General features: G+C 40.9%; 1 pseudogene; it reads left to right on the top strand.

Moving 5' to 3' along the window:
- Window positions 1-8972: 8972 nt before the first annotated feature.
- Window positions 8973-10737, top strand: LOC150088265 (frizzled-4 pseudogene; annotated as a pseudogene).
- The last annotated feature ends 682 nt before the right edge of the window (window positions 10738-11419 follow it).

Raw genomic sequence — 11419 nt, forward strand, 5'->3', positions numbered from 1 at the left:
AGAGGTCCTTTAGGCACTTCAGATCACAACTTGGTGATTGTCTCTTCTCCAATGGAACCTTTATCTGATGGCTATTCCGAACCTCGTGTTGTTTGGCGTTACAAGAATGCAAAATGGGATGACCTGAGAGACTTCTTTTCTTCTTTTTCTTGGTCGGATTACTGTTTCAAAACTTCTGATGTCAACGTTTGCTCAGATCGTGTCAGTGAAATTATTCTTGCAGGAATGGAATCCTTTATCCCACACTCCACTTTAAAATCTCGTCCTTAATCTAAACCTTGGTTTTCCACTAAATTTGCTAAGGCTGTTCAAGAGAAGAATGTTGCATATCGTAAATGGTGTGTTTCTATTTTTCCAATTTCATTTTCTGCCTACACCAAAGCTCACAACAATTGTAAAGCAGTTATTAATCAGTCCAAACTAGAGTTTGAACAGGCTAAGAGTAGAAAACTTGCTTCTGGCCCTAATGGTAGCCTAGCATTCTGGTCTCTTGCGAAAGCTACTGGGCGCAACTTTTGCCCATCTCTGCTCCCATCTCTGTCCAAACCAGATGGTTCTGTTGTCACTTCAGCCAATGATAAAGCTGTCCTGCTAACATCCCATTTTTCTTCCAACTCATGTATTAATGATCTTGGTAAAACACCTCCTACCATTCCCAACACGCTCCATTCAATGCCTCCTGTGGTCTTCCGTCAAAAGGATGTCAGAAGGATTTTGACGAATCTTGATGCTAAGAAAGCTCCAGGTCCCCATGGTATTTCTCCACTTGTTCTCAAAACCTGTGCACTTGAACTTACTCCTGTTCTTTGCCGTCTTTTTTCACTTTCTTATTCCAAAGGTGTTTTTCCTTCTGTTTGGAAATTTGCTCATATCCAGCCAGCCAGTTCCTAAAAAGGGTGACAAATCCCTCCCATCCAATTATCGTCCCATTGCAATTACTTCTACTCTTTCTAAAGTAATGGAGAAATCAATTAACCGCCAACTCTTAAACTACCTAGAAACCTTCCGTCTGATCAACGATCGCCAGTACGGATTCCATCAGTGTCGATCCACTGGTGATATTCTGGCTTACGTTACCCATTTATGGGTAACGTAAGCCATTACGTTACCCATTTCTGGCTTACGTTACCCATTTATGGGTAACGTAAGCCAGAATATCACCAGCCAGATACCAATTCCTTAAATGCCGATCTTCAGGTAATTCTCCAGTGGGGCAAAGACGACTTAGTTGATTTCAACCCTTCTAAAACTCAGTCTTGTCTTATATCTCGCAAAAAGGATTCTTCTGCTCCTATGCTTATCATTAGTGACACTGCGATTTCTAGGCAAAATGATATATCCCTTTAGGGGATTACTCTGACTTCTAATCTCTCTTGACACAAGCACATTACAAATATTGCTTCCTCTGCATCTAAAAAGCTTAGTTTTCTCTTTCGCTCTCGGCGTTACTTTTCTTCCAAACAGCTGCTCACTCTGTATAAATCGCAAATCCACCCTGTCATGGAATATTGTTCCCACATCTGGGGTGGTGTCCCCAAAACCTCTCTCAGGTTTCTTGATTCCATTCAGAAGAGGGCAGTTAGGTTAATTTATGATTCATCTCTAACAGAGTTTCTCCACTCGCTCTCTCATAGACATACTGTTTCTGCTGCATGCCTCTTCTACAGATACTTCCATGGGCACTGTTCTTCTGAATTGGCTTCTATAATTTCCGCTCTCTCTTTCAAAACAGTCCGAACACGTGCCGCCACCAGCCAACATCCATTTACTGTCCAACTTCAAACTCACAGAAACAACTTTTCATCTTCCTCGTTTATTCATTCAACTGCCGTTTTCTGGAAAAACCTTCCTTCATACGTATTTCCTGAAAATTACAGTCTACAGAAGTTCAAGTCCAATGTCATCAATTATCTTCTTTCGTCTTCTCAACCTCCTACCCAAGCACGGTACTAAGTACTATATGTTCTAATACCTCTCGTGTTTGGGGTTTACATAAAAAAAAAAAAAAAGTACGAACCCCAGGTAGTACTACAGACCCCACCACAAGCTGTACTGGGACCGCCCCATAATAACGGATAAGACCATCCCGCACAACAGACTAGACATAACTCTTGTGGACAAGATGGGAAAGGCTACCTATCTGATTGTCATAGATGTGCCCAACACTAGCAATGTCCAGAAAACCCATGAGGAAAAATTAGGAAGTACACGAAACTGAGACACGAGGAGGAGATGTGGCATATGCAAGAAGTAACGATCATCGTGTCAACCACCGGTATGGTGCCAAAGACCCTACATAGCAGTCTAGCAGCAATAGGTGTCCAAAAAAACACTTACAAGGAACTCCAGAAAGTCGCAATCCTGAACACCTGTAGGACAGTCAAAGAGTTCCTTGACCATTAGCATTAGTAGAGGTATATGATGCAAGAAAGCAAGCTTATGCAGCATCAGCCATAAAAAAAAAAAAAAATTGCTCCCATTTCACCTCTCCGTTCGTTCCAAATACCTGTCCAGCTCAGCCTTAAATTTATTAAGCTATCAACATCCACCACAAAGGATGGAAGTCTATCCCACCAACCCACCACCCGCTGGCTAAAGGCAAACTTCCACACATTTTTCCTACATCTGTCTTTCGTCAATTTGAATAAATGCCCTCTCAAGTGATTATTCTGAGCAAGAGGACGAGTCCCATCAGCATTGAGCATGCTCAAACCATTCAAGGCTTTATACAGCTCAATCAGATCACCTCGCAGGTGCCTACTCTCCAGACACTGTAATTTGCAAAACTTAATCCTTTCTTCGTAAGAGCAAGTCCATTTGTTCCATTCACTAATCTTGTTGCTCTGCTCTGTACTCGTTCCAACAGCTCTACATCCTTCTTAAAATGAGGCCTAAGACCTGTATACAGTACTCAAGGTGTGGCCTGGTGGTGATTATACCCTTATACAAGGGGATAATCACCACCTTATCCTAGAAAAATTCCTGTATATCATTGAGAAGACACCGTGAGCTACTCTTGCACACCGTCTGCACTGCTCCGAAAACTTCATATCTGCCTGCAGAATTACCCCTAGGTCCTTCTCTTTCTCTACCACTGTCAGTGTAGTACCACAGTTGATACGTTATTCTGGGGTTACTGCTTACCATATGTAGTACTTTACATTTGTCAATGTTAAATTTCATTTGCAACCTCTCAGCCTATCTGCTCAACTTTTCTAGACCCTGCTGCAGCAGCATACTGTCATTAGTGTGCTTAACACCCAATGCCAACCTTCGTATCGTCTTCAAACTTGGATATTAACTTTGATATACCATCATCAATATCATTTATAAATACAGAAAATAAGAATGGACCCAACAATGAACCCTGAGGGACTCCACTAATAACATTAGTCCACGATGAGCAGTGTCCATTGATTACCACTCTTTGTCTTCTCCCACTCAACCATCCCTTTATCCGTAGCAGCAATTTGCCTCGAATGCCATACTGCTCCAATTTATTTAGCATTCTTCCATGCGACAATATCAAAAGCCTTTTTAAGATCCAAATACAGTATATGATATCAAATTTATTCCATGCATCGAGTTCCTTTGTGACCACATCATAGTATCCAATCAAATTGGTCAAACAAGACTCTCCCTTAACAAAACCATGCTGTGTCCGAGCTATAACTGAAGTTTTGTCTAGATGATCCGGCAGTGCTTCTTTAACCAGTGCCTCCATTAATTTTCCCTGCACAGAAGTTAAACTCACAGGTCTATAATTACTTGTGTCAGCCTTTGATCCTTCTTTGTGAATTGGGATTACATTTGCACATCTCCAATCCATGGGTACCTCTCCTGAATCCAAAGAAGCTCTCATAATTATGGCTAAGGGTTTGCTTACTTCCTTTGCTGCCTCCTTTATTATAACTGGATAGATCCCATCCACCCCGGCTGACACCCCTGACCAACAGTAACACCAGACATTATAACCACCCTGTGTACTTGGTAGTAGTACCCGTCACGGAGTGGAATCCCCCAATCAGAGAGATATAATATAAGAGCAATAATAAGAATAATAATATTTTCAGTCAATTAATTTATTCATAAGGTGACGCTATTACCTCTCTTCCTCCTTCTTTGGTCTAATTAATGTCCAATATTTCCAATTAATTATGTTGAATATATTTTAAAATAATTTTCTCCCAAACCATAAAGCATGCACTATTTCCTCACTTTAAACACATTTTCATGCTGATTCGCAGTCTTAACCCCAATGTTAGCTATTACTCTGATACTAATATACATGAATATACTTATTTTATGTGCTAGATGACAGTTAACATATAAACAGTAGGCGAATGAATAAGAATGGTGGGGGAGGTCTCATTACTATACTTTCCAGGACAACAAATTCAACTGTGTAATACAATAAGTTCTTTGACAAAAATTACAGCGCCCAGCCAAAGTTCTGCTTTTTTGCTACACATAAATCGCGAAGCTCTCAAAATTAGTAGTCAACAGATACATAACTGTGAGCAGAAATCTGGACATCACAACTGCCACTAGATGCCGGGTCACAGATGGAGCACGTGCATGGTGATACAAAGAAAATTTCTACTTACAGCTTTCAAGACAGTTTACGCATCGTCATGAATTCCCATTTTTCTGTACAATTCCTATCCGTGTAGACTGGAAAATTCTGAATTTAATTATCAATCTCTCCTTGGTTTTGCATTGCCCTCTGCGTTTTAAATTTTCAAATTATTTTATTAGAGTCACCCAGAATTTCTTCTATATACCCATTAATGTAATGTGTCTGTAAATTTCGTGTGTTCTGTGGTCGATTTGCTTGTTTTTCGGGACGAAAAAAAATCCTAGTTCCTGGGGGGAAACTTGCTATATACACGTGCGACGGACTAAAACTCAGCCACGGAGTGAAAAAAGCCCATTAAAGTTCCTCGGGTCATCGATAGAATTCGAACCGGGCCTTTTCCACGCGGTGTCGGAAGAACAGTGGACGATACCACTGTGCTACCGCGCAGACTCCTTTTGCATTGATTCGTAGGTGATTATAGGCCACGGTTACAGTATAACGCGTTGCTCGTATTCGCTATGGCACCCATAATTGGGAATTTCAAGCCTCCTTACTGTTCTATTGTCATACTACCGTGGAGAACTCGCACAACCAACAAAACGAAAAAATTATGGATTCTCTCTCTTATCTCACTATATTGCCCAAGCCTAGGTCTTTTAAGTGCCCTCCTGGCAGCGCCCCCTTACGTGGTTTAAATCATCATCATTATGTGTCGTCTTCTTCCAGGAGATTAGCTGCAAACGATCTCAACCCTTCTCTCTTCCCGGTCAATCTTAGTTAGTCGGTCTTAGGCGTAGACAGCAAGATAGCAAACCCCAGAAACTGGAGTTTCTTCGTCCAGCAAAACGACCAGAGAACACACGCAATTTACAGACACAAAATACGTGTTTATGTAATGAATTACGGGTGACCCTAATATAATAATAATTATTCCCGATCAATCTTATAAGTCCTTAGTACTTGAGCCCAGTCCATTCTTCCATCTTCCCTATCCATGATTGAGGATCTGATTGATTGTCTGGGTCGTCTTATCTCTCTTTTTCTTTCCATTAATAGTTTCTGTATGTAATTTTTTCTCATTTTCTCACCAAGTGTCCCATATACGTTATTTTCCTTCTCTTTAATACGTTATTTTCCTTCTCTTTAATGTGTATTTACCATTTGCAGTGCATCTTCATTCGCGCATTTTGATTCGCCCTCGTTGGTAGCACAGTTGGTAGGATCGCCGTCCTCTTCATACCGGGTGGAAAAGACCTCAGTTCGAATCCCGTTGATGAAGGGAGGAATTTTTATGGGTCTTTTTCAACTGGAAACTCTGGTTTTCCATCCAGCAAACAGAAAATCGACCTCAGAACACACGCAATTTACAGACAATATATATGGAGCCGCATCGCCTTTGTTGCCGATGCTCCTAAAAACACAACCAGCAGTAACAACATCTTAATTCCTTGGTTTTCTTACATGATATTTTCACCATTCTCCGATATGTCCACATTTCAAAGGAAATTGATCAAGTCAAGTTCGAATCGAGACCCAAGTCCCGAATGAACAATTATAGTTTAAACTATGGTTATTCATTTGGACCTTGGGCTGCGATCCAGTATGAGACTAAAGGGGCCATCTTCATGCTTCATAGGTCAAAATTTTGGCTTGGATACTTTGTAAGTCACCTACTAATCCCTAATTTTCGTGTGTGAATATTAAATTCAAGTACCTGTCCATAAGCCTTGGCGTCTATTTGGAATGCGTATTCTTATAAAAAGACTTTTTTAACTTTTTTTCTTGAATTTAATTTCAATTTTTTACTGTATCAGAATGCTAACTAAAATTCTTTTTTTTTTTTTTTTTTATAAAGTATGCTTACATGTCATTCGTTCGCAGAGGTCTGGCTTTGAGTCCCACCATAACCTGGACCAACTTCGAAACTCTTCTTCGATCTGAACTGTAGTTATCCGACCTTAGGCGGAGAGAGTAGGGTTTTCTCTCACGGAAGACAGTCCTACGTCCTTTTTTTCTGGGTTTTTCAGCCAGCACAACATGCCTTAGAGCAGTGGTCTCCAAAGTTGGGTGCGCGAGATGATCCATGGGGTGAGCGAGCGATGCAATCCTTCCATTTAGATCAATGTACCTATGTGAGGTGACTTTCTCTGCAATGACTATTATTAAAACCACGTTTAGAAATAAACTTAACTTGGAACTAGATCTTTGGCTAGCTGTTTCCCAAAATATGAAACCAAGATACACAGAAATAATGAAAAATATTCCAGCACATTGTTCCCACTAAAAAATGCAACAGCATTTTTTAGTGGGAACAGTGTATTACATTATTATATTACATAAATTTACTACACTTATTACATTATTATATTACATAAATTTACTACACTTGTTACATTAATGATTTCATATCATTTTGTGCTTGAACTTCAATTTAATTTTGTTTTGTATTTTTTTTTTATTTGTGATTTTTTAAAATTATATGTGATTTTAGATATAATGCCTTCCATGTAAATGAATTATAAATTTAAAAAATTATTAAACTTATGTATGTAATTTTTTATTTTGGGATGCACGTTAGTCCTTTTAATTAAAATAAGGATGTGCGACGAAAAAAGTTAGGAGACCACTGCCTTAGAATAGCGATACACCAAAGTATTATTTTTAGGCCACCCGAATAATTAAATTCATCTGCCATGCATTGTGTATTATGGCCGTAAATTGCGTGTTTTGCTGGACGAAAAATCCGAGTTGGCGAGCGTCAGGGGTGGGGGGGGGGAACTTGCTATCTACGCCTGAGACCACTACTCAGCTACGGAGTGAAAAAAAGCCCATAAAAGTTCCTCGCGTCATCGACGGGATTCGAACCCAGGCCTTTTCCAACCAGGGCTTCAAGGTTTCGGTTTTCTGTGGGAAGGACGATGACGATACCACCGTGCTACCGCGCACACCAGGTGTATCGCTACTCTAACAATTGAGCACACCTTAATAGAATGCAAAAACGATGCAAGTGAATGGCAGTTGCCGTTAAACAACCGCCATTACAGGAACCGCCACACTTAAACCGTATGTTAGTGGTGTGAGCAGAATAGTTAACCGAACTGCTTACACCACTCACAGAGGTGTTATTTTTTCTAAAAGGAATAAATTTATACCAGCTTATAATGCATAAAGAAAATACAATAGTTAATTAAGTAAGTAAAGAAACAAAATCAAAATAGACTAGTATAAAAAATAGAGAAAAAAGGTCACTTAAGTTGCGAAAAAAGCAAAATAAATGTATATATCAAAACATGTAACAGTCACTATAGCTGGCAACTGATGCGCCGTTAAATTGGAACAAATGGTCTAAGTAGCTGATGCGCTTATAAAAAAAAAAAAAAGAAAAGAAAAGAAAACCAACAACTGACTATATGAAGAGACCTACCCTATATTATGTTATATAGATGGATTGAAACACTTGTGGTGGCATTTTACCGCTACGGTCGAGCTTAATTTAAATTACTGCCGAAATTATATTTAAGATTACGCAGTGCCATCAAATGAATGTTTAAAATATATACGATCTCATTTTACATTTACGAACATGAACCGCATGTTTAAATACACAATATGTGTTTAATGACAAACGAGCTATTTGTTGCTGCGGTGGGCGTAATTTGTCTGTCAAACCTGTTTTTTCCTAAGTCCCTAATCTTAATTTACCCTGAAGCAGGAAGAAAGCAAAAACAGAAAAATCTTATCTCGAAATACTTCAGCCATCAGCGAGTTAGGCGTTGCTTTGAGCAGTCAGAGATCGTGCATGCTGAGTGCTTGATGGCAAACAGGTCTAGTCCTAGACGATCCTGTTAGCCACCCGTCACAGATCGACTACGATATATCAAAGCTCGTTATCTCCTTGCCAGTTACAAGGCTACTCTTAACCTCACTCTGGGCGGAACATCATCTTTGTAACAACTTCTGCTATTGGTTCGAAAACAATCCGCTGAAGCCTCGGGCGACCACAGCAAGCGGAACGGGAGTGTGTCGGGAGCATGCCTGTAGTAGTGACGGGATGTACAACAGCTGCCTCACAGTGCCACGAGTATTTAGTGCCGGGCTTGAAGTAAGGGCGTTTTATGTGTTTTTATAAGTAATGCATGACGACAGATGCTGGTGATGCGGATTTGTGATCACGCTAAGTTGAGCTGATGTTGTTTGGGAGAAGACTCTGAACTCATCATGCTATCGTTTTATTAACACTGCATCAGCCGGCCCGGTGCCAAAACTTACGACTTAGAACAATTAGCAGGATTTGCAAGCCTACTCTGGTCACCGGCCGAAATCGCGGCGATAATGCGAATCCCGCGCCTTCGGAGATTTGGATTTGGGTGTGGTGATTTGTGGAAGCGTTCTTTTTTCGTCGTAGCATTCTGGTGTACAGCTCTTATAGAGATTAGCAACGGCAGTGAGCGCACATGCGAACCGATAAGAATCGAAATGTGCAAAGATCTCGGCTACAACGTGACAGGGATGCCAAATCTTTTGGGCCACGAGTTGCAGCAAGACGCAAAATTGCAACTACATACATTTAATCCGCTGATTCAATACGGTTGTTCGTCCCGCCTGAGGTTTTTTTTGTGTTCCGTGTACGTACCGATGTGCACCGAAAAAGTCCCTCAACCCATAGGACCATGCCGGTCGCTGTGCGAAGATGTCAGAGATCGATGTCAACCAGTGCTTCAAGGTTTCGGTTTTCCGTGGCCATCGGGACTAAACTGCTCTAAATTTCCACCTGAAAATAATGATCGTCATATGTGCATGGAAGGTCCCGAACCTCTACGGCATGAGAAAAATAAACCTTATGGACGTGTTCCTATGAGAGGAGTCGTACCGAGAGATCGAATAGGAATCGCCCCGGTTGACCATAGGAAATGGCAAAATTCCGAAAAGGAGAGGTACAGGGGAAACAACTACATTCTATGCAAAGGAGTGCGCCAGCCTGAACATTATTATTACATTAACAGAACTGGTCGGTGTGCCCCACTCTGCAGTGTCGATATCACTTTTAGCCATGATAACAAGCAATTTTCTGAGATCTGGGTGGCCATCTGGGCCTGTTTGTGCTTTATTTCTACGCTCTTCACTTTCCTCACCTTTCTTATTGACGCCTCACGTTTCGCATATCCTGAAAGGGTGATAGTGTTCATGAGTTTCAGTTATAATGCTTACAGTATCGCTTATTTCATTCGCCTGATTGCTGGCCGACAGGAAGTTTCGTGCCATATGGATAGCCAACACGATGTGCCCATTCTCATTCAGGAAGGCCTGGATAATGTCAACTGCACCATCATCTTCGTTCTTCTCTACTTCTTCAGCATGGCCAGTTCTGTGTGGTGGGTGGTGCTTACAGCCACTTGGTTCCTAGCAACTGGCAAAGGGTGGACTCACGAGGCCATCGCACGTTATAGTACTTACTTTCACCTAGTGGCATGGGCCTTTCCATCTGTAGCAACCATTGCAGTGTTGGTGGTCCGAGTGGTAGATGCTGACGAACTTACGGGCACCTGTTTTGTCGGAAACCAAAGTGCACCAAACTTATTTTATTTCGTTATTTTGCCTTCACTTGCCTATCTAGCTTTCGGAAGCGCATTCTTACTGGCAGGCATAGGAGCAGTATGGCGATTAAGGAAAAAACGTCAGCAAACTCAACAAAGCTCACGTCATCTGCATGGTTCCCTAAAGGGTGACAGGCAGGAACTGCTGATGGTCCGAATCGGCATTTTTGCCATTCTGTACGTTGTTCCAGCTACGTGCGTCCTAGGTTCGTATTTCTACGAGTACTTCTATCGGGAACACTGGGTGGCGGCTGGGTCAAATGCACAGCCTAACGTCGAGGTTTTCACCCTCAAAATTTTTATGTCCCTCGCAGTCGGCCTAAGTCCGGGGGTGTGGGTTTTTACAAGTAACAGGCCGTTCACGACGTGGAGGCAGTTGGGAAGGAGACTGACTCGGCAGAAACAACCGGTTCCCGCGTACTTACAAATGATCCCTCAGAAACACCCCGTTCGACAGGAGAAGAGCAGCAAGAGGCCACGGACAAAAGGAGGAAACGAGACGGCAGTTTGACCCGTGAAATCACGTGAACGGAGGTGAAGGTCTCTTGTACTTAACATTTAAAAAAAAAAAAAAAAAATTTTTACTCTTCGAATCGGTGGCTACGACTTTATGTTTGTATAAATATGATGTAAGTAATACGTATGTAGATATGCCCATGTACGTTCGTAATGCTTGGAAGTGTAGAAAGCATTTGGTTTATCTTTGGTAAGCAGGGTAATAACAGTTTACTTTGTCATGCAGTTGACCATATTAATCTGTGATAAATTTCAACTTTAATTAAAGTGGGAAAAGCCAAGGTATGGCATTTAACAAATACATGTTATAATATCGATTGTGTATTATATTACCGTATGAGTAATTGCCAATAGACTGTTTTGTCTACCCCCCTCATTCTCCATTGCAAAAAAAAAAAAAAAAAAATACAAATAATAAACTAAAATTAAAAAGAATGCGACTAAACTTCAAAGATCTGAGAAAACCGGTGTCCCATTTGAAATGCACTAAAATTTTAAAATTCTAAATAAGATTTTGCATTCGTTTTGATGTTTACTGGTTTATCAGTATATACATATAGATAATGTGCTTATGTACGCGTGTATACATACACACACAGAAGAGCGATGTGCTGATACCGGCTCACTCGAGCCTGTAAGATTTTTCAGGTTGCCCAGACCATTTGCCAGTTACTCGTAAATAGCGAGCAATTGGCAACTGGTCCGTTGTTAATTATGACTTCGACTGCTG

The sequence above is a fragment of the Mastigoproctus giganteus genome, chromosome 3, assembly GCF_048544385.1.
Source record: "Mastigoproctus giganteus isolate SK-2022 chromosome 3, ASM4854438v1, whole genome shotgun sequence".
NCBI lineage: Eukaryota > Metazoa > Arthropoda > Arachnida > Uropygi > Thelyphonidae > Mastigoproctus > Mastigoproctus giganteus.